The sequence below is a fragment of the Triticum dicoccoides genome, chromosome 4A (genome assembly GCF_002162155.2).
Source record: "Triticum dicoccoides isolate Atlit2015 ecotype Zavitan chromosome 4A, WEW_v2.0, whole genome shotgun sequence".
NCBI lineage: Eukaryota > Viridiplantae > Streptophyta > Magnoliopsida > Poales > Poaceae > Triticum > Triticum dicoccoides.
In genome coordinates this window covers 228,961,632-228,970,083 of record NC_041386.1, presented here as the reverse complement: position 1 = coordinate 228,970,083, position 8,452 = coordinate 228,961,632, and positions in this window count along the sequence as shown.

The following is an 8,452-nucleotide window of genomic DNA, read 5'->3' as shown; positions in this document are numbered from 1 at the left end:
TTATATTATTTTTGGGACTAACCTATTAACTGGAGGCCCAGCCCAGAATTGCTGTTTTTTTGCCTATTTTAGGGTTTCGAAGAAAAGGAATATCAAACGGAGTCCAAACGGAATGAAACCTTCGGGATCGTGATTTTCTCACCGAACATGATCCAGGAGACTTGGACCCTACGTCAAGAAATAAAGGAGGAGGCCATGAGGTAGGGGGGCGTGCATACCCCCCCCCCCCAGGCGCGCCCTCCACCCTCGTGGGCCACCTGTTGCTCCACCGACGTACTCCTTCCTCCTATATATACATACGTACCCCCAAACGATTAGATACGGAGCCAAAACCCTAATTCAACTGCCGTAACTTTCTGTATCCACGAGATCCCATCTTGGGGCCTGTTCCGGAGCTCCGCCGGAGGGGGCATCCATCACGGAGGGCTTCTATATCAACACCTTAGCCTCTTCGATGAAGTGTGAGTAGTTTACCTCAGACCTTCGGGTCCATAGTTATTAGCTAGATGGCTTCTTCTCTCTTTTTGGATCTTAATACAATGTTCTCCCCCTCTCTTGTGGAGATCTATTCGATATAATCTTCTTTTTGCGGTGTGTTTGTTGAGATCGATGAATTGTGGGTTTATGATCCAGATTATCTATGAACAATATTTGAATCTTCTCTGAATCCTTTTATGTATGATTTCTTATCTTTGCAAGTCTCTTCGAATTATCAGTTTGGTTTGGCCTACTAGATTGATCTTTCTTGCAATGGGAGAAGTGCTCAGCTTTGGGTTCAATCTTGCGGTGTCCTTTCCCAGTGACAGTAGGGGCAGCAAGGCACGTATTGTATTGTTGCCATCGAGGATAACAAGATGGTTTTTTTTATCATATTGCATGAATTTATCCCTCTACATCATGTCATCTTGCTTAAGGCGTTACTCTGTTTTCATGAACTTAATACTCTAGATGCATGCTGGATAGCGGTCGATGAGTGGAGTAATAGTAGTAGATGCAGGCAGGAGTCGGTTTACTTGTCTCAGACGTGATGCCTATATACATGATCATACCTAGATATTCTCATAACTATGCTCATTTCTGTCAATTGCTCAACAGTAGTTCGTTCACCCACTGTAAAATACTTACACTCTTGAGAGAAGCCACTAGTGAAACCTATGGCCCCCGAGTCTATCTGCATCATATTAATCTTCCAATACTTAGTTAGTTCCTTTGCTTTTTTACTCTGCTTTTATTTTACTTTACATCTGTATCATAAAAATACCAAAAATATTATCTTATCATATCTATTAGATCTCACTCTCGTAAGTGACCGTGAAGGGATTGATTACCCCTTATCGCGTTGGTTGCGAGGAGTTATTTGTTTTGTGCAGGTACGAGGGACTCGTGCGTAGCCTCCTACTGGATTGATACCTTGGTTCTCAAAAACTGAGGGAAATACTTATGCTACTTTGCTGCATCATCCTTTCCACTTCAAGGAAATCTAACGCAGTGCTCAAGAGGTAGCAAAACTCTAGACTAGATTCCTAATTGAAAAGGACCAAATTGTCGATTGTCCGGACGGTGAAGCCCTCGCGGCCTTCAAACACAGGGTCCGGGATGAGTGGCTCGCCTGCCACCTCGGTCAAGAAAAACCAAAGTCCATGGCAGCCCTTTCCGCTCTAATGACCCGCTTTTGCACGGGAGAAGACAGCTGGCTCGCTCATAGAAGCATTGACACTAGCAATCGAGGCACTTCCAAAGTCCGAGACGGCAACGGCAAGCCATGGCGCAATAAACACAAACGTCGCAATCATAGCGAAAAAACGCAAGACACGGCGGTCAACGCCGGATTCAGCGGCTCCAAATTCGGTCAATGGAAAAAAGCCATTCAAGGCACATAGATACATATCATCCAATCTAGACAAAATACTGGATCGGCCCTACCAGATTCATGGCACCTGCAATAAACTAGCTACTCACACCAAAAGAAGCTGTTGGGTCTTCAAACAAGCCAGCAAGCTTAATGCCGAACACAAGGGGAAGGAGTTGCCTAGTGACAGCGATGACGAAGAGACTCGCCAGCCGAATACCGGGGGGTCAGAAACATTTTCCCCCCGAAGTAAAAACTGTAATATGGTATACGCAACGCACACCCCTACAGGAGAACGCAGGCACGCACTACGGGACGCATACGCCATAGAGCCATTTTCCCCAAAATTTCGCCATATCCGTCCCGAAGGTTCGGCGGCTCTGATCATCGATCCAATTATCGATGGGTTCCATCTCATGAAAGTCCTGATGGACGGCGACAGTAGCCTTAATCTACTCTACCAAGACACTGTCCGCAAAATGGGCATCGATCATTCAGGAATCAAGCCCACCCCAGCTACAATCAAGGGAGCAGTATTTGGCGTAGAAGCTCACTCTAGGGGCTCCATCACACTGGAAGTCGTTTTCGGTTCGTCGAACAAATTCTGAAGCGAAGGCTTGACCTTTGATATTGTCTCATTCCGCAGTAGCTACCATGCACTTATGGGGCGTACCGCCTTTTCTCATTTTAATTCGGTCCCGCTCTACGCCTGCACAAAACTTAAGATGCCCGGTCCATGCAGTGTCATAACAATAAATGGAAATACGGAACACTCCCTCCGTACGGAGAGTCATACTACGGCTACCACAGTCGAAGTACCAAGTGGCCTCATCAAGCCGCATACCTCATCGGCCATTAAGCCACCAGCCTCTATTAAATGGGGCCGACCAATCTTAGAGTTGGATTAGCAGTTCGGCCTCCATCGTTCTCCTCATATACCCGCGAAGTTCGTACCGCGCGTACACAATGATGTAACTAGAATACCCTGGTCATTGGCAAAGGCACAATACAGACAGGCCTACAAGCTCTCTGATATCCTCCTATTCTTTTCTAATCATTTTATATCTTTTACCATAGGTGGCACAAAGATGGGTCATCTCACGGACTCTTTCGGAGTTTGGCCCCGTTCGCATACCCAAAGGCTATTCCAGTCAAGGAGTCCTTTCACCGAGGCAAGGCGGCGCAGACGTGCGACAGGAGGTCCAAGTAATTCTTAGAATAACGTACTCTCTATTTAGATCCTGTAAAGTGCCTTCTCCCTCAACCTTCGACCACCGGCATGTCAAATAGGCTAGGTTGTGGCGTTATTATCTGTAAAATGGCAATTGACGTATCAATCATGTCCCAGTATCCATATTCAGTATCCACCTTTTTAAAACAAAAGAGAACTGAATCTTGCTTCTTAGATTGTTTCACACACGCACCTCGGCACAAATTGCCAGGGGCTCAATATGGGAACAAATAAATTGCCGGCAAGCCCGAACAGCTCTATAGCACACTTCGGCGTCACGAGTTTGGCCTTATATGCATCAGCTCCGAATCATATCTTTGGTCAGTAGTTGGGTTGCCCGGCTCCTGTGCTTACTACCTTACGTTCCGATCTATCGGCTAGGGTAGTAAAGGGAGAACTACTGCGATTGTGTCCTGGTTTATCCGGATGAGCACCTTAGTAGAGAAAGCCAAAAACTGACTGTCTTGATGCGGCGAGAGCTGGTCAACCACTCGATGACTTATTAGAATCTTCTGTGATTCCTTCCGTATTCACGAAGGACCGTTCTTCCGGTCAACTATGTAACGCACAATATTCGGATAACCGTGTACATACCAGGGGCTATATCATAGACTTGCCGTCAAACTCCTATGGCTAAGTGAAAGTGTTAAAGCCCTATAGTCCGATTGCCTAGTTCACCGCATTGAGACCTCCTTCATGGACCAAGACGTTGGGTCAAGAGTGATCAAGTCTTTTCAGAACACCCCCGCACAGGACGAGCCAAAACTTTCAAATTATATAAAAATGGCCGCACAGGAGGGGGCTGAAGCCGACGGCTGGAAAACTTTCAGATTATACATAAATGGCCGCATAGGAGGAGCCAAAACTTTTAGGCATAGCCTTAAAATATCATCATATTGTTTTTACAATTTCGGGACATTCACTCGAATACTATATCCTTTGAGCACCCAACCTCTATTAAGCGGGCGCCCTCTAGGACATCTTCAAAATAATAGTCCGGCGTGTGTTTGTCCTTGCCCATGGTCTCTTTGCTACAATATCAGTGGCCTTCATCTTCGCCCAATACATCTTGACACGAGCAATGGTCATCCATGCACCTTCAATGCATGCCGAGCGCTTCACGGCGTCGATACGCGGCACCACATCCATAAGCCGCTGCACCAAACTGAAATAGTTATTCGGAATTGGTTCAGTCGACCACAGCTGGACCACGACGTCCTTCATTGTAGAACTGGATATATTGTGGAGCTCGGCTGATTGGGCCATCTATTCGTTCAGCAATACCGGGCGCTGCTACCTCTTGAGCACTACGTTGGTTTCCTTTGAAGAGGAAAGGGTGATGCAGCAAAGTAGCATAGTATTTCCCTCAGTTTTTGAGAACCAAGGTTCAATCCAGTAGGAGGCTACACGCAAGGCCCTTGTACCTACACAAACAAATAATAACCTCGCAACCAACGCGATAAAGGGGTTGTCAATCCCTTCATGGCCACTTACGAGAGTGAGATCTGATAGAGATAACAATGATAACATAAATATTTTTGGTATTTTTATGATATAGATTGAAAGTAAAGATTGCAAAGTAAAAATAGATTGGAAACTTATATGATGGAAAATAGACCCGGGGGCCATAGGTTTCACTAGTGGCTTCTCTCAAGATAGCATAAGTATTACGGTGGGTGAACGAATTACTGTCGAGTAATTGATAGAAAAGTGAATAATTATGAGAATATCTAGGCATGATCATGTATATAGGCATCACATCCCCGTAAAGTAGACCGACTCCTGCCTGCATCTACTACTATTACTCCATACATCGATCGCTATCCAGCATGCATCTAGAGTATTAATTTCATAAGAACAGAGTAATGCCTTAGGTAAGATGACATGATGTAGAGGGATAAACTCAAGCAATATGATATAAACCCCATCTTTTTATCCCTGATGGCAACAATACAATATGTGTCGTTTCCCTTTATGTCACTAGGATATATCACCGCAAGATTGAACCCAAAGCTAAGCACTTCTCCCATTGCAAGAAAGATCAATCTAGTAGCCCAAACCAAACTTATAATTCGAAGAGACTTGCAAAGATAACCAATCATGCATAAAAGATTTCAGAGAAGAATCAAATATTGTTCATAGATAGACTTGATTATAAACCCACAATTCATCGAATCCCGACAAACACACCGCAAAAAGAGTTACATCGAATAGATCTCCAAGAAGATTGAGGAGAACTTTGTATTGAGATTCAAAGAGAGAGAAGAAGCCATCTAGCTACTAACTATGGACCCGAAGGTCTAAAGTAAACTACTCACACATCATCAGAGGGGCCATGGAGTTGATGTAGAGGCCCTCTGTGATCAATGCCCCCTCCGGCGGAGCTCCAGAAAAGGCCCGAAGATGGGATCTCTTGGGTACAGAAGGTTGCGCCGGTGGAAATAAGGTTTCGTGGTGCTCCTGGACGTTTTCGGGGTATGTGAACATATATAGGAGGAAGTAGTAGGTCGGTAGAGCCACGAGGGGCGGGCGCGCCCAGGGGGTAGGCGCGCCCCTGCCTCGTGGACTCCTCATCTGTTTCTTGATGTCCACTCCAAGTCCTCTAGATCACGTTTGTTCCAAAAATCATGCTCCCGAAGGTTTCATTCCGTTTGATATTCCTTTTCTGCGAAACACTAAAATAGGAAAAACAACAACAATTTGCACTGGGCCTTGGGTTATAGGTTAGTCCCAAAAATAATATAAAAGTGTAAAATAAAGCCTATTAACATCCAAAACAGATAATATAATAGCATGGAACAATAAAAAAATTATAGATACTCTGGAGAGGTATCAAGCATCCCCAAGCTTAATTCCTGCTCGCCCTTGAGTAGGTAAATGATAAAAAAACAGAATTTTTGATGTGCAATGCTTTCTAGCATGTTCTTCAATGTATTTTTCTCTATTGTGGCATGAATGTTCAGATCCGAAAGATTCAAGATAAAAGTTTATTGTTGACATAAAAATAGTAATACTCCAAGTATGCTAATCAAGCAATTATGTCTTATCAAAATACCTTAGCCAAGGAAAACTTATCCCTATGAAATCATATAGTTTGGCCATGCTTCATTTTCGTCACAGAAAATGCTCCCATCATGCACAACCCCAATGACAAGCCAAGCAATTGTTTCATACTTAGCCTTTTCAAACTCTTTCAAGTTTTACACAATATATGAGTGCGAGCCATGGACATAGCACTATGGGTGGAATAGAATATGATGATTGAGGTTATGTGAGAAGACAAAAAAGGGAGTAAGTATCACATTGACACGGCTAATCAATGGGCTATGGAGATGCCCACCGATTGATGTCAATGCAAGGTGTAGGGATTGCCATGCAATAGATGCAATAGAGCTATAAATATATGAAAGCTCATCAAAGAAACTAAGTGGGTGTGCATCCAACTTGCTTGCTCACGAAGACCTAGGGCATTTCAGGAAGCCCATCATTGGAATATACAAGCCAAGTTCTATAATGAAAAATTCCCACTAGTATATGAAAGTGACAAAATAAGAGACTCTCTATCATGAAGATCATGGTGCTACTTTGAAGCACAAGTGTGGAAAAAGTATAGTAACATTGTCCCTGCTCTCTTTTTCTCTCCTTTTTTTATTTGGGCCTTCTTTTTTATGGCCTCTTTTTGTTTCGTCCGGAGTCTCATCCCGACTTGTGGGGGAATCATAGTCTCCATCATCCTTTCCTCACATGGGACAATGCTCTAAATGATGATCATCACACTTTTATTTACTCACAACTCAAGAATTACAACTTGATACTTAGGGCAAAATATGAATCTATGTGAATGCCTCCGGCGGTGTACCGGGATTGCCATGAATCAAGAGTGACATGTATGAAAAATTTGAGAATGGTGGCTTTGCCACAAATACGATGTCAACTACATGATCATGCAAAGAAATATGACAATGATGATGCGTGTCATAATAAATGGAATGGTGGAAAGTTGCATGGCAATATATCTCGGTATGGTGGCTGCTTTGAGGAAGATATAAGGAGGCTGATGTGTGATAGAGCATATCATATCACGGGGTTTGGATGCACCGGCGAAGTTTGCACCAACTCTCAAGGTGAGAAAGGCCAATGCACAGTATGGAAGAGGCTAGCAATGATGGAAGGGTGAGAGTGCATATAATCCATGGACTCAACATTAGTCATAAAGAACTCACATACTTATTGCAAAAATCTACAAGTCATCAAAACCAAGCACTACGTGCATGCTCCTAGGGGAATAGTGTCGGTGTCAAAACTAGCGGATCTCGGGTAGGGGGTCCCGAACTGTGCGTCTAATGAGGATGATAACAGGAGGCGGGGACACAATGTTTACCCAGGTTCAGGCCCTCTCGATGGAGGTAATACCCTACTTCCTGCTTGATTGATCTTGATGATATGAGTACTACAAGAGTTGATCTACCACGAGATCAGAGAGGCTAAACCCTAGAAGCTAGCGTATGGCATGATTGGTGTTGTCCTATGGACTAAAACCCTCCGGTTTATATAGACACCGGAGGGGCTAGGGTTACACAGAGTCGGTTACAAGGGAGGAGATCTATATATCCGAATCGCCAAGCTGGCCTTCCACGCAAAGGAGAGTACCATCCGGACACGGGACGAAGTCTTCAATCTTGTATCTTCTGTTGGGGAACGTAGCAGAAATTTAAAATTTTCCTACGCGTCACCAAGATCTATCTATGGAGAAACCAGCTACGAGTAGAAGGAGAGTGCATCTACATACCCTTGTAGATAGCTAAGCGGAAGCGTTCAAGTGAACGGGGTTGATGGAGTCGTACTCGTCGTGATTCAGATCACCGATGATCAAGTGCCGAACGGACGGCACCTCCGCGTTCAACACACGTACAGCCCGGTGACGTCTCCCACGCCTTGATCCAGCAAGGAGAGAGGGAGAGGTTGAGGAAGACTCCATCCAACAGCAGCACAATGGCGTGGTGGTGATGGAGGAGCGTGGCAATCCAGCAGGGCTTCGCCAAGCACCATGGGAGAGGAGGAGGAGGGAGAGGCAGGGCTGCACCAACGAGAGATCAAATCGCGTGTTATGGGCAGCCCCATGCCTCAATATATATAGGGGGGAAGGGGGCTGCGCCCCCTTCAGGGTTTTCCCACCCCCTAGGGGCGGCGGCCAGCCCTAGATGGGTTTTGGGGTGCGGCCAAGAGGGGGGGAGGAGTCCATCCTCCCCAAGGCACCTCGGAGGTGCCTTCCCCCTTGAGGACTCTTCCCTCTAGGGTTCCCTAGGCGCATGGGCCTCTTGGGGCTGGTGCCCTTGGCCCATGTAGGCCAAGGCGCACCCCCTACAGCCCAT